Source organism: Anomaloglossus baeobatrachus, chromosome 1, assembly GCF_048569485.1.
Source record: "Anomaloglossus baeobatrachus isolate aAnoBae1 chromosome 1, aAnoBae1.hap1, whole genome shotgun sequence".
In the NCBI taxonomy this organism is placed as follows: Eukaryota; Metazoa; Chordata; class Amphibia; order Anura; family Aromobatidae; genus Anomaloglossus; species Anomaloglossus baeobatrachus.
In genome coordinates, this window is record NC_134353.1 from 924,885,839 (window position 1) to 924,903,771 (window position 17,933).

Here is a 17,933-nt window from a genome sequence, read left to right on the forward strand (position 1 = left end):
TCCTCACTTGGTTGGACTGTTGCCTTCTGTCGGGACTTGACTGTTTGGAAACCCAGGAGGTCCCCTTCACTAACGGATTCGGCAATTTCACGGCGACTCCTAGCCTTGCCGGGGTCCGAAAAGCCCCTGCCAATGGTGCTGGCTTCTCTTTGCGTACCGGTCCGGTACCGCCGGGCCACCGCCCGTCCACGGTCCTTACGGTAGACTCCAATCGGCCACTCCTGCAGACGGTCACCACCGTCTGTCAACCTTGCTGTTCTGTCCGGGCCACACACCCGGACCAACTTCAGGCTGTTTAGCTGTCACTTTTTCCTCTCTCACTTTCACTTCTCAACTGTCTTCTCTCCTCTCCAAAACTAAACTGCCAAGTTTTCCCGCCTCCAGGACTGTGAACTCCTCGGTGGGCGGGACCAACCGCCTGGCCCACCCCCCTGGTGTGATCATCAGCCCCTGGAGGAAGGCAACAAGGGTTTTGTTGTCTGACTTCGGTGTGCCTGCTGGGAGTGTGGGGTGTGTTGGTGTTGTTCTCTGTGGCCCCTGGCTTGTCCAGGGCGCCACATAACAGCAGGCCCGGGATGCAGCACACAGAGAAGGAAGACACAGTGGTGACTCAACTGTATTTATTAATGCATGAACTGGGATAGGGAAAATACAGGGGATAGTTATCACAAGATGAATTGTTCACAGTTTTTTTGGAGTACACAAGCATAAATAGAACAGTTGCTTATACAGATTCGATTTAACTGACTCCAGGAAGAGCACCTCTTTCCTTTAGTAATTCGTAACCCACTGTGGGGAAGTATGTATGTCAGGGCCTCTGTCCGCAGTCCTAACAATACTAAATATAAAGGAAAAAATCCAGCATCCATGTCAGTATGGAGTAAAACTTTGTGTTTATTGCAAAACTTCTTTAAAATTCCATAAAATCAATGCTCAAGAAAGACGCGTTTTGAACGCAGGAGCGTTCTTAATCATCAATATGATTAAGAACGTTCCTGCATTCGAAACGCCTCTTTCTTGAGCATTGATTTTATGGAATTTTAAAGAAGTTTTGCAATAAAGACAAAGTTTTACTCCATACTGACATGGATGCTGGATTTTTTGCTTTATGCTGAATTGGATTTGCCTACCTCCTTGCACCGTCTACCTCATATCTCCATGTGGTGAGCTGGAATCTCCCCTTTTTCCCAACAATACTAAAGAATATCCTAAGTCTCTATGGATAACAGTCACTAACTTGTGGAACGGATTAAATTTCAAACACTATCATTACAGTCCCCACATCACGTACCACATGGCTGAGCAGGAAGCAACATTCCGGCGCATTCGGGTCACGCATGGATGGCTATCTTGACCGGCGATGTCTGTGGCTTGACCACGTAGTCCGGGCCGGGGGGTCTTGACAGGCATTTTCTGCGGCTTCACCATGTGAGCTCAAGGTCTTAACAGGTGATGTCGGAGACTTGGCAGGTGGGGTTAGGGACTTGAAAGGCGATGTCGGGGACTTGACAGGCGGAGTCAGGGATTTGACAGGCGAGGTCAGGGACTTGACAGGCTTGGTCGGTGACTTGACAGGCAAGGTTGGGGTTTTGGTCTTTCGAGCTGTTCTCGGGGTCTTGGTCTGGCTAACTACCTGTTCCAGGTTGCTTAGGAGTAGCGATCAGGCCACTTGACTCTTCTGCAGGGAAACATAGCAGTTATGCACATATCATTTTCATGTTTTTCACTTTTTTCAGATAGTCCATTGTATTTTTCAGTCTAGCATTCCCATAGCAGTTCTGCTTTTCATTATTCCCCTATACGTTGTGACTGGTGTGCAACTCTTTATCCTATTGTTTAGTTGTATATTTTTGAGTTTTTCACCCTGTTCACATCATAGGTGTTCCAGACGTACATTCTTTAATTAGTATGTATGCATTTTCTGTCTGAGAACCCTGCCCCACCCATAGCCATGTGTCTTTTTTCACATATATAGCTTGGTCCCTTGCTTCCAATACAGAGCAAGTTTTTAACTGCAGGTGAGGTCACACATAGGTTAGAGAGCCCAAAAATAGAGATTACCTTGGCGTTTGGTTTTGAGGTGTGGCGCCCTGGACAAGCCAGGGGCCACAGATAACAACACACACACACCCCCACCCCCAGCAGTTCACAGCAGACATCCCCAAAGTGACCTGCTTTCTGCCTCGGGCTCAGACAGACACACCAGGTGGGCGGAGTCAGGAGATGGAGACGCCCACCCAGGAGTTTGGCTGGCCTGAGGCAGGAAACAAGCCCAGTCAAGTTCAGGCAGAGGAAGAGAGAGGAGGTCTGCAGAGAGGCAGACATAGCCAGGGGCCTAGGTTGGAGCCTAGGGCCCTCGTACAGAAAGTCAGGCAGACGGTAGTGGCCGTCTGCAGGGAGCCGGGAAGACAGTTGGTGGAACCGTAGGTAGCCGGGGCTGGGCGGTGGCCCACCGGTACTGAATCGGGGAGCCAGCTGGAAACCGGAGCGCAGGAGGAGTGTACGGAAGGTGCAGGAAAGGACTTACATTGCCAACCTGGGGTTAGGGGAAAACACCGCAGCCGCCTGTGGGACCCGTCCATCCAGCCACTTGTTTCAGCAGAGACTCTGTGTGCATCATTGGGCTGAGTGAGTACCACCGTGCCGTGCGGCACAGCGCTGCCCCTGCGACCCTGCACCTCGCCAGGCCCTGTAGCCCACCTGCCATCCATCCCTACCCCATCATCGGGCCCCGGGACAACCAACCCCCTACCCACGGAGGGGACATAACAACTACGCTGCTCCCTGTCATCGCTCCCGGGATCCCCGTCCAGAGCAGCGGTGGTGTCACAACCTTACCACAACCGTGGGTGGCGTCACGGACAATCTCCCTTAAATAACCCCCTTTTTACTGTGGAGCCTGGGATCACAGACCGGGTCACGCCACCATGATACCCACAGAAGTGACCTCGTGGCCCAGATCTGAGTACCCCTTATCCACGGGCGACACATTTGGCGTCATGAACAGGATCCTACTGCTCTGCTGTTTGGTAGAGGTGCGACTTGTTACCGCCGGAGGTGTCCGGCCGAAAATTTTGCAAAGCCGCCATCTTGGGCGCGAAAAATTTCCCGCTCGAGCGTCTTCCCCGAGCAGGGAAGGCGCGAAAATGGAGCCCCGCCCCCTGAAGAAGGAAGTGCTAAAAAGAGACTAAGGGGGACGGGATGGTGTCCGGCCGCATGTGAACCGCGGCTGTGGAAGCAGGGACGCCAGGACTCTGCCAGTGTTTGGTTCCTGGAACACCGCTGCACGAGATGTCCCGTCCGTCCGGCACCGCTGAAACCTCAGTGCCCGTGCCCGCGGCCAACGCCCCGACCGACCCGTTACCTCTGTCACCGGTAGCGGAGCTCGCAGCGTCTGTGAGGGAGGGCCCAGGTCTTACCTTTGTCACCGCCCTACCACCGGTCCCGGCTTCCATCCCAGCCGCACCGCCGATGACGACGGCCCTGGCAGTCCGCCCGGCCGCGACGGAGATGACGACGGCTCCGGCAGTCCGTCCGGCCGCAACGGCAGCGAAGCACCCATCCCGTTAACTATCTGGGCAGCCTGGTTCTGGACTGGGGTCAAGGGGTGCTGCCCATTTCTTAGGGGCAGCATCAGGGCCAGGTTGTTTGGGTGGGTGACTAAAGGACCCGTTCCGTTGCCATTATTAAAAGTGTTTCTTTTTGTTGCAACGTTGAAGTAATGTGCATCTCGTTGTGGGAGGTTTGCAAGGTAATGCTTGTGTTTTTGATGTTTTATTCTTTTTGCAGTTAAAAGAAAAATAAAACCGGTGATGGACGGGCAGCCCGTGGACGGTCTGCATTTTGCTAAGGGGGAATGTGGCGCCCTGGACAAGCCAGGGGCCACAGATAACAACACACACACACCCCCACCCCCAGCAGTTCACAGCAGACATCCCCAAAGTGACCTGCTTTCTGCCTCGGGCTCAGACAGACACACCAGGTGGGCGGAGTCAGGAGATGGAGACGCTCACCCAGGAGTTTGGCTGGCCTGAGGCAGGAAACAAGCCCAGTCAAGTTCAGGCAGAGGAAGAGAGAGGAGGTCTGCAGAGAGGCAGACATAGCCAGGGGCCTAGGTTGAAGCCTAGGGCCCTCGTACAGAAAATCAGGCAGACGGTAGTGGCCGTCTGCAGGGAGCCGGGAAGACAGTTGGTGGAACCGTAGGTAGCCGGGGCTGGGCGGTGGCCCACCGGTACTGAATCGGGGAGCCAGCTGGAAACCGGAGCGCAGGAGGAGTGTACGGAAGGTGCAGGAAAGGACTTACATTGCCAACGTGGGGTCAGGGGAAAACACCGCAGCCGCCTGTGGGACCCGTCCATCCAGCCGTTTGTTTCAGCAGAGACTCTGTGTGCATCATTGGGCTGAGTGAGTACCACCGTGCCGTGCGGCACAGCGCTGCCCCTGCGACCCTGCACCTCGCCAGGCCCTGTAGCCCGCCTGCCATCCATCCCTACCCCATCATCGGGCCCCGGGACAACCAACCCCCTACCCACGGAGGGGACATAACAACTACGCTGCTCCCTGTCATCGCTCCCGGGATCCCCGTCCAGAGCAGCGGTGGTGTCACAACCTCACCACAACCGTGGGTGGCGTCACGGACAATCTCCCTTACCTAACCCCCTTTTTACTGTGGAGCCTGGGATCACAGACCGGGTCACGCCAACGTGATACCCACAGAAGTGACCTCGTGGCCCGGATCTGAGTACCCCTTATCCACGGGCGACACAGAGGCTCCTTTGCATTGATCAATACAATGGCTAAACATCTCTCATTCCTATTATTCATAGCAGTTATGCACATATCATTTTCATGTTTTTCACTTTTTTCAGATAGTCCATTGTATTTTTCAGTCTTGTATTCCCATAGCAGTTCTGCTTTTCATTATTCCCCTATACGTTGTGACTGGTGTGCAACTCTTTATCCTATTGTTTAGTTGTATATTTTTGAGTCTTGCACCTTGTTCACATCATAGGTGTTCCAGACGTACGGTCTTTAATAGAGTTGAGCGGGAAGGCAATAATCCGGGGCCGGCGGGTCGTTAACAGACTTAAAAATAAGTCCGATCCGCTCCGGAATCCGGTGCCCATATAAGTCAATGGGGAACGGAATCCGGAGGGTTAAAACGTTTGTGGAGGGGCTAGGGGGCTGGGAACGAGCGTGGCATACTCACCGAGGCGCTGTCATGGCGACACACTCCTTCCGGGTCACGCTGTTACCTTCCGGAGCCGACAATTCAATATTCATGGTTTTCCCCGCCCACCGGCGTGTGTTGGTTGCAGATAGACACGCCCCCATCCTGAGTGGCAGCGTGTCAGCTAACTGCAACCAATCACAGGCGCCAGGACGGCCAGTGGGCGGGGAAAGCAGTGCACTGTCGGTCACGGTGGTAAACACACTCGGCAGCACAGTTATAGCGCTCGGCTGCAGCCCCAGCCGTCGCACAGTATCTGTGCTGTTTATCCAGTGCCCGGAGTCACACGTGCGAGGCTTTGCCGGGTGCTGCCAGAGCCCCTCACACCTGTGATTCCGGTGAAAGTAAAAAAAACAAAACAAAAAAAAAACGATGTGCGGTCCCTCTAATCTTCAGGTCCAGCCAAGATAACGCCGGCCGGGGGCTGGTATATCCTCAGCCCACAGCCGTCCGGTATGTCGCATCTGTTAGATGCGACATACCGGTGTGCGATACCGGCTCTTCCCGCTGGCGTGATGCGGTGCCAGTCAGGGTAATAGCAGGGGTTAGCAGGGGCACATAGCTGCTGCTAAACCTTAGGTTTGTGTGATGGCCCAGGCCTCTGTCAGATACCTGCATCACACAAACCTGTAAGTGACAGTAAATAAACACAGACACACAGAAAAATCCTTTATTTGAAATAAAATACAAAACACTCCTCCTTCACCACTTTATTAACCCCCAAACACCCTGCAGCTCTGACGTAATCCACAGGAGAAGTCCCACGCCACTTCAGCTCTGCTACATGTTAGAGCGAGCAGCCATAGAGCACGACCGCCCGCTCTGAGTGCAGCGTAGTACTGACCGCGATAAGCGATGACTGCACGGCAGACACTGTCACAGGCTGGGGGCGCGTCAGCCAGGAACCAATCACAGCTGAGAGGACGGCCGGTGAGCGGGGAAAACACGGAAAGCTGTGTGACAGCACAGGAAGTGAAAGCGCGACCCGGAAGCAAGTGTGCTGCCATGACAGAGTCTGGTAAGTATGAAACGCTATTTATTTATTGTTTTTTTATTAAATGCCGGTTCCGGATCGTGCAGACGGAATCCCGGGCCCGGATCTCCCTCCGGCCAGCAGGGGGAGCTCTGAACCTGGAATTCCAGGGAGCCTTCCCCAAGTCTGACCTGAGGGAGGAAGTAGTCAGTCTGTAGAGAGAAGTGATAGTGAGCAGACGCAGAGTGTGCTGTCCTGTTGAACTGGGGCCTAGAGCTAGAGTAGCTTGACCCATGTCCAATGGCAACATGCAGTCTGCAGTGTCATTATCGCCAATGTAATAGCCCACACACCCATCCAAGAGACCCCTTCTCCTGTAGCACTGCGGGGCACGGATGTGACCCTCGGTCACGGAATCCCTGGCCGGTAGACTGCCACCACTTTGGGAACGAAAGCCTAAGGTGAAGGAGTGTGTTGTGTGTGTACTGAGACCTGCTGAAGACTGAAAGAGTGGAAATGCACTGGAGAGAGCGCGGTGCGGAGGATTGGACTGTCACAAATGAGTGTGGGTGTGAATGAAGACCTGAGATTAAGTGCACTCTGTGAGATGCAACCAATGGTTGGAAGATAGGAAGATTCCTTGATTCCACCGGGTGACGGTGCCTGTGTGTCCGAGCAGCAGGAGATACAGGAAACACATCAGAAGGGGTGGGCTGAACTTGGATTTATTTTTTTAATGGTTGGAAGATGCAACCAATCTGATGAGAATATATAGTTTGGTATTTAATGTTTCCGGTGCAGTGACCTCAGGCCAAAAAAAGTTTAGATGAAACTACCCCTGTATGAGTGAAAAACAATAGTGTACAATCCAATAAAATAGCAATTTTATTATCATTGATTTTCTTTTCTCCTGAAATATTGGCTCCGTGTTATGTGCCCATAATACAGCTATAAAAGAGAGCCGATCTATTTACAAAAAATAGATAAGACGGAAAAATTTGGCAGCTAAGACAAGTGCAGGGAATATTTTCTGTAAATAAAGCAAGGCTCAATTCAGAGGTCAGATGCCCGGTTTATTGGTATGAAGTGAATGTGTCAGGAGGTTCATCAAACCAACCAAAATAAGTGTTTGTGACCACTCCCTTCACCTATGCAATATATGGTCACATCTCACAGTAGAGGGTGCCAGTTATTCTGATTCATTCTGGAGCTTGGCCTTGAAGGTGGAAGGAACTGCTGTGACTCTTGTTGTGTGAAGCGGTACAGGCTGCAGTCCTGGTGTCAGACTGTGTGCCGCCCCCGTGCCAGCAGCCGGGCTGCTTGGATCCGGATCCGTGGTGGCTCGAGGGGTGTCCGGACCCAGGAGTCGTGTAGCCACTCAAATGAAGGGGGTATTTACAGGGGATTGTGTTTAGAGTTCGTGACGCCACCCGTGGTGTGTGGTAAGGTGGAGTACCACCGCTGCAGTTGGGAGTACCCGGAGCGATGGAGTGGGGCAGCCAGGTATTAGAACCCTCCATGGGTAGGGGGAATGCCCTGGGACTCGGTGATAGTGTTCGGGGAGTGCCGTTGGGTGCGAAGGGGATCACTTTCATACTCAGTCCAGTAAACTGGATAAACCAAAGTTCTGGATACCGCTGCCACTAAGGGGAGCTAGTTCGGGTCCTGTCCCCATTGGTGCTGCCTGTGATCCGTGACCTTCCTCCTGGCACTAAGTTCACTTCTCTGTTGGTCCTGGTAGTATGGAACTATATGGGTCCCGCTCCCCAGAGTGTCTGAGGGAGCTTGGTCTCAGGGTTCACGCTTGGGATTTCTTGGACCGTATTTGTGGAAAGTCCTATCTCCCTCGTTCTGCTAGTACCCCGATTTTGGAGCAGGTGGAGAGCTGATCTAGAAGACCCCGTTCTCGTCGGATAAATTGTCAGGTTGCCTGAAGCTACTCCCTGACCTAGGGTCCACGTACCTCATCGTGCCCTGGTCCCAGCCCGGTGATGGTACAAGGCCGCTGGCTGTCCTCCTCGACAGTTCTGAGCCCCTTGTCACGATCCCCTGCGACCGGAGGTCCAGCTCCTACTAGGTCCAAACCACCGTCTGCTACCTAGGTGTTTCCAAGGAGCCCTGACATCCTCTCTCCTTCACTTCAAACACTTCACTCTCTACTCCTGACACTCCTGACCTCCCTTAACCAACCCCCCAATTGGGGAGCCTATTTCACTCAGGTTGTCCACTGGTGTGCCTGGTGGGTGTGGTGCAGAGTGTACCTAGGATTTTATTAGCTGTTGTAGGCAACACCATGTAGTTGGGGACCCATAACCAAGAAGGAGGTGGATATTGCACGGGAGGGCAGATTGTACAATACCCTGTGATGACCTGATAGCCCAGGGGCGTCACAACTGCAGCTGTGAAACTGGGCTTTATCCTTTGTTGTTTCCACTGTCTGTCATACCTTCCCTTCATGTTGTATTAGTGCAGCGGTGGGACTAGCGATCCTCACCTGCCAGCTCACTAGCCAGGGTTACTATAGGGTCACTCAGGACTTAAGGTATCCTGCTTGGCAACAGGTGCAGAACCTGTATAGGGATCGTCTAAGAGTGCAGAGTGCAGCAGCACGTGACTGCAGGAGATGTCCCATCATCCCCTTTCCCAGCACCAGGGCCCACTGTTGTTAAAGTGTCCTCGGTGTACCCCTTGATTGTTGTGGTGAAACCCCTGTTTGGTGTGTGCGTGTTTCCTCACAACGGACCTTCCCCAAGTCCGTGTGTGACACTTTGATTATAAGGTGCAGTGTTTTTGGATTGAAGGGGGCAGACGGCAGGTTTGAGCACATTTTCCTCCATAAGACATCAGTTTGTGGACTCAAAAAACGTGCAACATTATGCTGCTTCTACATAAAAACATCTCATAATATTACAAAAACAACCTACGTATGACTGCTGCCAGTATGTGAATGAATTTTTAATTACATGGGTAAATTAAAAAAAAATGTGCAAATTAAGTACTTTACTGAGGCAGATGTAGTACTGGAGCTCGAATGCGTATTTATGATTAAACCGATCTGCTCTGGGATTATTCCATGAGCCAAATGATTTGGAAAAGAGACAAACACTGGAAACGCTTCACCTCGTTGACGTACGTGACATCGACTTCATTTATGGAATCCACCTGCTACAGCAGGACTATCATGGATTTAACCATGTTTTTTATTTTTTAGAAAGATGGCCATCTTGGAAGGGTTAATTTGAACCTTCTGAACCTCTAATATCAAAGGGGGCCCCCAACCTGTCAATATCGATGGTTTATGCCAATAGTCTTATGTTTGGGGGCCCTGACAGATGATGTTGAGGGAGGTAAGGATCCGACATGTCTGATTTTGGACTTCTTATCCTTTTGTTCTCTAAGCGATAAGTTGCTGCCAGAGATGTTTGGCAGAGGCTCTTGCGTAGAGAACACTGGTGCACTCAGACAAGCAAGCGAGAGTCAGGCAAGAAAGCTGCCAGCAGGAGCGGACGTATCATTGATGCAACCTGTGTAGCCGCACAGGGGCCCAAGAGGTAAGGGGGCCCATTTCTACCTCCAAAGCAGGAGGTATTGTGCATTTTGACGAGTTATTGGGCTGAAAAGGGCCCATATATTGGTATTGCATGGGGGAACTTTTTTGTCTGTGTCCGCCAGTGGGCTGAACAACCCTGTTTACCAGAAAATAAGACCTACTCCAAAAATAAGCCCTAGCATGATTTTACAAGGTTTTTGGAGAATGCTTAAAATATAAGCCCTACACCAAAAATAAGCCCTAGTTAGTCAGGGCCGGCGTTAAGGGGAGTCAAACTGCACAATTTAGGGACGCCCTCTCTTGGGGACCCCAGCAGTTGTATTCTGAAGTTAAGATTGTTTAAGGACCTTTGATGACTTCACAGTCATGTGACATGATGTAATCAAAGGTCTGTTATTTGCATGAGTCTAAAAGAACTGAATAGGAGACAGGCTGGTAATCAGAATTGGTATTAAAGGGAAGGGAGATCGAACTGGGCAATTTCAAAGGGCCCCTACTCCCCTAGGGGCCCCAGCACTTATATCCTGATGATAAGACTGCTTAAGAACCTTTGTTTCTGTAACGCTCATGACAGCATCCTCACACTCTCTTGCGTCGGTTTCCTCAACTGTCCAGGCATCCTGCGGCGGCGGTCCCATCCCCGTCCAATGATGCTGCCTCCAGGAGTATCTGTATGCCTTGCAGCCTTCTGGCCTCTGCTCGTAGGGTGTGCCTGTAGCCATGCCACCTTTTCTAAAGGGCCAACGTCCTCCTAACCCGGAAGTGTCTCCCAAGTTAGCTGGGAGGCTGCAGGTACTTAAGGCACCTCTGCCCTATGGGAGGTGCCTGGGCAATGAGTTAGTTTCATTGCTCGTTGTCAGGTCCCTCAGTGCTGCTGCTGATACCATGCTGTCTGCTGCTGATGACACTTGTTTATATTTCAATGCGGTGCTGCTTCTCTGTTCCGCTGCTGCCGCTACCATCCACGCTGGACTGCTTACACGATACCCATCTCTGCAAGTATCCATGTCAGCCACTTCTGCTGTATTATCCATCTATCTATCTATTCCGGACAGAAGCCCGACACTGGTTGCTGCTGTAGTCTAATCCTAGAGACTATTGCTCCCGCACCCTTGGGGCCAGCCGTCGCAGCACCAGTATTCCCGAGTGGCACCCGGGCTCACACCTGCAGCCTAACACCCTCACCATCAGGGGCTAAGAAGAAAACCAGATATAGGTTCGGAGTCAAACTCCTCTGGGTTTTCTGTATGTTGTGGCCCACTGGGTTCTCTAATATACCTGCTTGCCCGGCGAGTATAACAGTAACATCACGTAATGTGACCAATGGTCTCATAGTTGCAGGAGTCTAAAGGGTGCTTTACACGAGACGAGCTATTGTGCGATGCATCGTCGGGGTCACGGTTTTCGTGACGCACATCCGGCACAGTGGGGTGCTATACCAGTCCAGTCATTGTGGACATACCAATAATCGGTAGACTAAAGGTACACGTTCATCTCTAACATTCGCATATACTTTGAAGCTTGACTTGGATGCCCAATTTTTGAACCTGATCCCCCTTTATTCCACCTGGATAGGTTCTCTATAGTCCCATATTTGTGGGTTACTATTCCCTGCGGTGCTAACTGCACTACATCTCCAACTATCGACTCACCTAGCCTGCTAATCACAGGTAATCTTTGCCACAGCAGTTATTCCTAAGATATTCTAATAATTATCCTAGTTGTCCCTTACTATATAGGCACCCCCATGACATCGGCCTGTGTGAAACCTCTGAGCGACGCAGTATCGCTCACAAATCGTGAGTCGTGTACTCGTCGCTCAGTTTCATAATATCTTTTATTTTTACTTGTGCCGGTTGTTCATCGTTCCCGTGACAGCACACGGCGCTCTGTGTGACACCACGGGAGCAATGAACTCTGCTTACCTGCGTCCCACGGCTCCTGACGGCTATGCGTAAGGAAGGAGGTGGGCGGGATGTTTACATCCCGCTCATCTCCACCCCTCCACTGCTATTGGCTGGCGGCTGTGTGATGTCGCTGTGACGTCGAACGTCCCTCCCCCTTCAGGAAGTGGACGTTCGCCGCCCACAGCGAGGTCGCTCAGCAGGTAAGTGCGTGTGACGGGGTTTCACGACTTTGTGCGACACGGGCAGCGATTTGCCCGTGACGCACAAACGACAGGGGCGGGTACAATCGATTGTGAAATCGCAAGATCGGTCGTCCCGTGTAAAGCAGGCTTAATAAGGGATTAGGACCATGCTTCACCTTGTAGGTGTTCAGGAGAAAAATTAAGTAAATATAAAGAAGAGAACTCCGGCACTCTACCCCAATGATATCAGACAAAGTACTTGTTGAAAAAAGGTTGAGTGCCGGAGTTCTCTTCTTTATAAAGCAGGCTTAAGGCTGAAGAGGAGACAGGCTGGTGTGTGTGTAGATAGATAGATGGATGGATGATAGATGGATGGATGAATAGATGGTAGATGGATAGAGGGATAGATAGATAGATAGATAGTGGGATAGATAGATAGATAGATAGATAGATAGATAGATAGATAGATAGAGGGATAGATAGATAGATCGATAGATAGTGGGATATATAGATAGATAGATAGATAGATAGTGGGATAGATAGATAGATAGATAGAGGGATAGATAGATAGATAGATAGATAGATAGATAGATAGATAGATAGATAGATAGAGGGATAGATAGATAGTGGGATAGATAGATAGATAGATAGATAGATAGATAGAGGGATAGATAGATAGATCGATAGATAGTGGGATAGATAGATAGATAGATAGATAGTGGGATAGATAGATAGATAGATAGATAGATAGATAGATAGAGGGATAGATAGATAGATAGAGGGATAGATAGATAGATAGATGGAGGGATAGATAGATAGATGGATAGAGGGATAGATAGATGGATAGATAGATAGATAGATAGAGGGATAGATAGATAGATGGATAGAGGGATAGAGAGATGGATAGATAGATAGATAGATAGATAGATAGATAGATAGATAGATAGATGGTAGATGCATAGATAGATAGATAGAGGGATAGATAGATAGAGGGATAGGTGGATAGATAGATAGATAGATGGATAGAGGGATAGATAGATGGATAGATAGATAGATGGTAGATGCATAGATAGATAGATAGATAGATAGAGGGATAGAGGGATAGATAGATGGATAGATAGAGGGATAGGTGGATAGAGGGATAGATAGATAGATGGATGGATAGAGGGATAGATAGATAGAGGGATAGATAGAGGGATAGATAGATAGATGGATGGATAGAGGGATAGATAGATAGATAGAGGGATAGATAGATAGATAAATAGATAGAGGGATAGATAGATAGATAGATAGATAGAGGGATAGATAGATAGATAGATAGATAGATAGAGGGATAGATAGATAGATACACATTACACACAGGGTTTGGATATTGATATTCCAGAATGTGATATGACTATATTTAAATAAATGTTGATATTTTTTGTTCAAGAATAAATGTGGATTGTTGTTCATGGAAAAAAATAAGACATCCCCTGAAAATAAGCCCTAAAACATCTTTCGGAACAAAACATAATGTAAGACCCTGTCTAAGGGTATGTGCACACGTTGCTTTTTTTTCAGCGCGGAAAAAAACGCACCCTCTGGTAGAGGGGAGAATTGTAAACAATGCTTTTTTGAGAAAAAGGCATCGAAAACGCATGCGTTTTTCATGCTTTTTTCATGCGTTTTTCATGCGTTTTTTTAGGTGCGTTTTTTAAGACTTGTCAGTGTTAATAAAGTTGGTTGAACACAGACCTTTGGAAAAAAAAACCTGTGATGTCATTTCCTTCTCCACATTCTGTTTGGATAAATGGGAGGGCTTGGAATGGAAGGAGCACCATTTGAATTTTGGAAAAGTTGAAATAAACTTCACGCACCATGTCACATTAGCAGGGCCCCTTGGGTACCTATACGTCAGAAAACCCCCACAAGTGACCCCATTTTGGAATCTGCACCCCTCAAGGATTTTATTCAGGAGTATATTAAGCATTTTGAATCCACAGCTACTTCACCCAAAATGTTGCTGTAGCAACAATATTCTCACTTTTAGGCCCGTTTCACACGTCAGTGAAAAACAGTGACGTTTTTCACTGGCGTGTAAAACATGCACATGTCCCTGCGTGTGCCGTGAATCACGGCACACATGGGTTGTCTAAGTGCAATCCGGGCTCCGTTCTCCGTGACCCGTGATTGCATTTAGAGATTAACTCACCTGTGCCCGCTCCCGCTGTCCATGGTGCTGATCGCTCACGCGGTGCAGCATCCGGCTGGCGCTGACCCCCGCAGCAGCTGCTTCCGGGTCGGCTGTGTTGCACATCATGAATATGCGCGACAATAATGAGCCGGCTCAGAAGCAGCAAGAAGAACGGGCTGCAGAGGACATCGCTGGACGCCGGGTGAGTAAAAATGATTTTTATTTTAAAAGCACTTTTTTTCTGGCACGTGTTTCACGGACCACACCACTGCGTGGTCCGTGGAACATCAGTGATGCCAGAAAAAAATGGACATGTCTCCGTGCGGCAATCACGGACACGCGGGTACGCCGCACGGAGACACGTGCAGTGAAAAATCACTGATGTGTGAGCAGACCCATTCATTATAATGGGTCTGCGTAAGTAAGTGATTCTGGTACGTTTAAAAAAAAGCACAAACGTCCCAGAATCACTGACGTGTGAAACAGGCCTAAGGCTATGTGGCCATGATCCAGCGACACGGCGTCCAGTACACAGTGTCAGCCTCCTGCAGAGATGTGAGTGTTGTCCACGAGAGAACGCAGCTGGCCATGCCCACGATTTGGGTTCAGGCCGCTGTGGAGCTCTATGCTACCTGCAGAGAACACTCTCGTCTCCGCAGCATAAATTGACATGCTGAGGCTCAGGAAGCCACGCCACCGGTCAGTTTATGCTGCGGAGAAAAGAAGCACAGTGGGCATGAGATTTCTAAAAATCCTTCCACTGTGCTTCTACTGCACAACGCAGCGTTATGGACGCAGGGAAAACACTCAGCGTCCATAACGCTGCAAACCCTGATTGTGGGCACACAACCTAAAAAGCGTCAATGGATGAATGGATGTCAAATATATATAACGTCCCACCCCCGCCTGCATATTCTAAGCTGGCACCTTTAGTACCTTTCATGTGGCACTAAAGGGTGCCTAGCTTAGTATTTATCCAATAAAAAAAACAAAAAAAAACAATGAAAAAAATGGCGTGGGGTCCCCCCTATTTTTGATAGCCAGCCAGGGTAAAGCAGACAGCTGTAGCCTGCAAACCACAGCTGGCAGCTTCATCTTGGCTGGTGATCAATTTGGAGGGCTCCCCAGGCTTTTTTTTTTTATTTATAAAAAAAAGAATTAAAAAAAAAATAATGTGGGGTCCCCCCAAATTAGATCACCAGCCAAGGTGAAGCTGACAGCTGGGGTCTGGTATTCTCAGGGTGGGAAGAGCCATGGTTATTGGACTCTTCCCAGCCTAAAAATAGCAGGCCGCAGCCGCCCCAGAAGTGGCGCATCCATTAGATGCGCCAATCCTGGCGCTTCGCCCCAACTCATCCCGCGCCCTGGTGCGTTGGCAAACGGGGTAATAAATGGGGTTGATACCAGATGTGTAATGTCACCTGGCATCAAGCCCAGCAATTAGTGATGTCACGGCGTCTATCAGATACCCGACATAACTAATTGACAGTAAACAAAAGCAAAAAAAAATGACAAAAATTTTTTATTAGAAAAAACACTCCCCAAATCCCCTTGTTCTCCAATTTAATCAAAAAATTTGAAAAAAATGGGTCCGCAGAAATCCATATGGACGTCCCACGTCGCCTCTGGACCTTCTAGAATATGGGGGACACGTTCAGGGAACGTATCCCCCATTTTCTAGGAGGGCAGACCCTCCATTTGAGGAGAGTGGGTGCCAAAAATCTGCACCCACTCTCCCCGGGTCACAGCTGCAGAGTGCCGAGCAGCCAGCACAGCTCTCTGAACACAGTGCTGGCTGTCAGCTGCTCTGCACATGTGACCGGCCGGCGTCTGCTGTGAAGGAGGAGGGGACCGCGGGGGATCAGCGCTGCAACCGGACAGGTAAGGGGGAATACCGGGGGAATAGGGGGTGACCGGGCAGGGCCTGGGGGGCATTTTTCTGTCGCATGTGTTATTGCACATGCGACAGAAATCATAGGAGCAGGGCGGCCGGTGCGCTACTGTGCGCGCGGCCATGTTGGATTTTCGGGAGGGGTCGGGGCGGGCACTTTGGCGACACCGGGGGCTTTCCAGGACTTTGCCAGGAAGTGAGGTCAACAGGAAACCTCTTGACCTCACTTCCAGGTAAATGCCTGCGTTCTGTATGCCGACAAAGCCCGCGGACCGCAACAAAAAAGCAGCTCACTGCGGTGTAGCTGCGTTCTGACCCGCATCATTGATTTAATGGGGGAGAGAACGCAGCCACAACGCACAAAAGAAGTGACATGCTGCTTTTCTTTCCGCACCGATTTTTGGCCTCCAAAACGCTGCGGAAAGAAACGCAGCGTGTGCACTGATTTTTCGGCTTTCTCATACACTTTGCTGGGAAAGCTGAACGCATGCAATTTGCCACTGAAACGCTGCGGTTCAAAACGCAGCGTTTCCGCGGTAAAAAACGCAACGTGTGCACACAGCCTAAGGGTACATGCACATGATCAGTATTTGCAGTGTTTTGGTTGTAGCATGCTTCAGCTGCGATGTACAATACAAGCATAGAGGATGAGATTTCTAGAAATCCCTTGCCCACTGTGCTTGTTTTTTCCGCAGAAAACACTGACCTTTCAGGGCATCTTTTCAAGCCAGAGCATGTCAATTGTTTGCTGCGGATTCGCATGCATCCTCCATAATGAGAACAGAAACGAGAGACCGCAGCGCACCGAACCCTGATCAAGGGTACGAGCAGCTTCAGTCTCCTGCGTTCTCCTGCGGAGGAGACTCGTGGCCCCACAGGTCAGGACCCGATGTGTCAAGGTCACAGCGAATCCTGATCGTGGGCACTTACCCTTTTTCTTGGGGAAACACGGTGTCAAAATTGCATGGAGAGATTAGGTGAGGCCCGATCCACTCCACAATGGTCACCTTTTCAGATTGGGTTCTGTAAGTAGAGCCGAAAAAAACACACGGATAGGGAAGACCCAGAGTCAGCTTATACCAAGCCGTTCAGAACTTATTTACAAAGTGTTCCACATGCAATCGAAAATTCCAGTGATTAAGAACCGTAGTAATTAAGTGTCTTGGAGAACTGTCACCACATCTGCCGCCACGTCACCACATCTGCCGCCACGTCACCACATCTGCCGCCACGTCACCACATCTGCCGCCACGTCACCACATCTGCCGCCACGTCACCACATCTGCCGACACGTCACCACATCTGCCGACACGTCACCACATCTGCCGCCACGTCACCACATCTGCCGTCACATCACCACATCTGCCGCCACGTCACAACATCTGCCGCCAGGTCACCACATCTGCCGCCACGTCACCACATCTGCCGCCACGTCACCACATCTGCCGCCACGTCACCACATCTGCCGCCACGTCACCACATCTGCCGCCACGTCACCACATCTGCCGACACGTCACCACATCTGCCGACACGTCACCACATCTGCCGCCACGTCACCACATCTGCCGTCACATCACCACATCTGCCGCCACGTCACAACATCTGCCGCCAGGTCACCACATCTGCCGCCACGTCACCACATCTGCCGCCACGTCACCACATCTGCCGCCACGTCACCACATCTGCAGGGTGAATCCAGACAACACATTTTTTTTTCAAGAAATAATCTTATTCAAATAGATCGTGTCAATGCTTTACCAATTCAATAATAAGCCAGCCAAGCAAAAGTATAGAAAAAGGTGGTGACGATTAAAACGTAGCTTTTAATAGCCTGTAATAAAATTTAGAACCACACAACAAGAATTGGTTGTAAATCCAACCATAAAATAATTAGGGCCCAAGTCAGGCTCCTACTATTATAGAGATAGGACAAACGGAGACGGAAGGGAATACCCCCACCGTGACCACACTCGTAAAAGCGACAACTAGATTATCACGAGTGTCACACAAAATTGCACACCAAT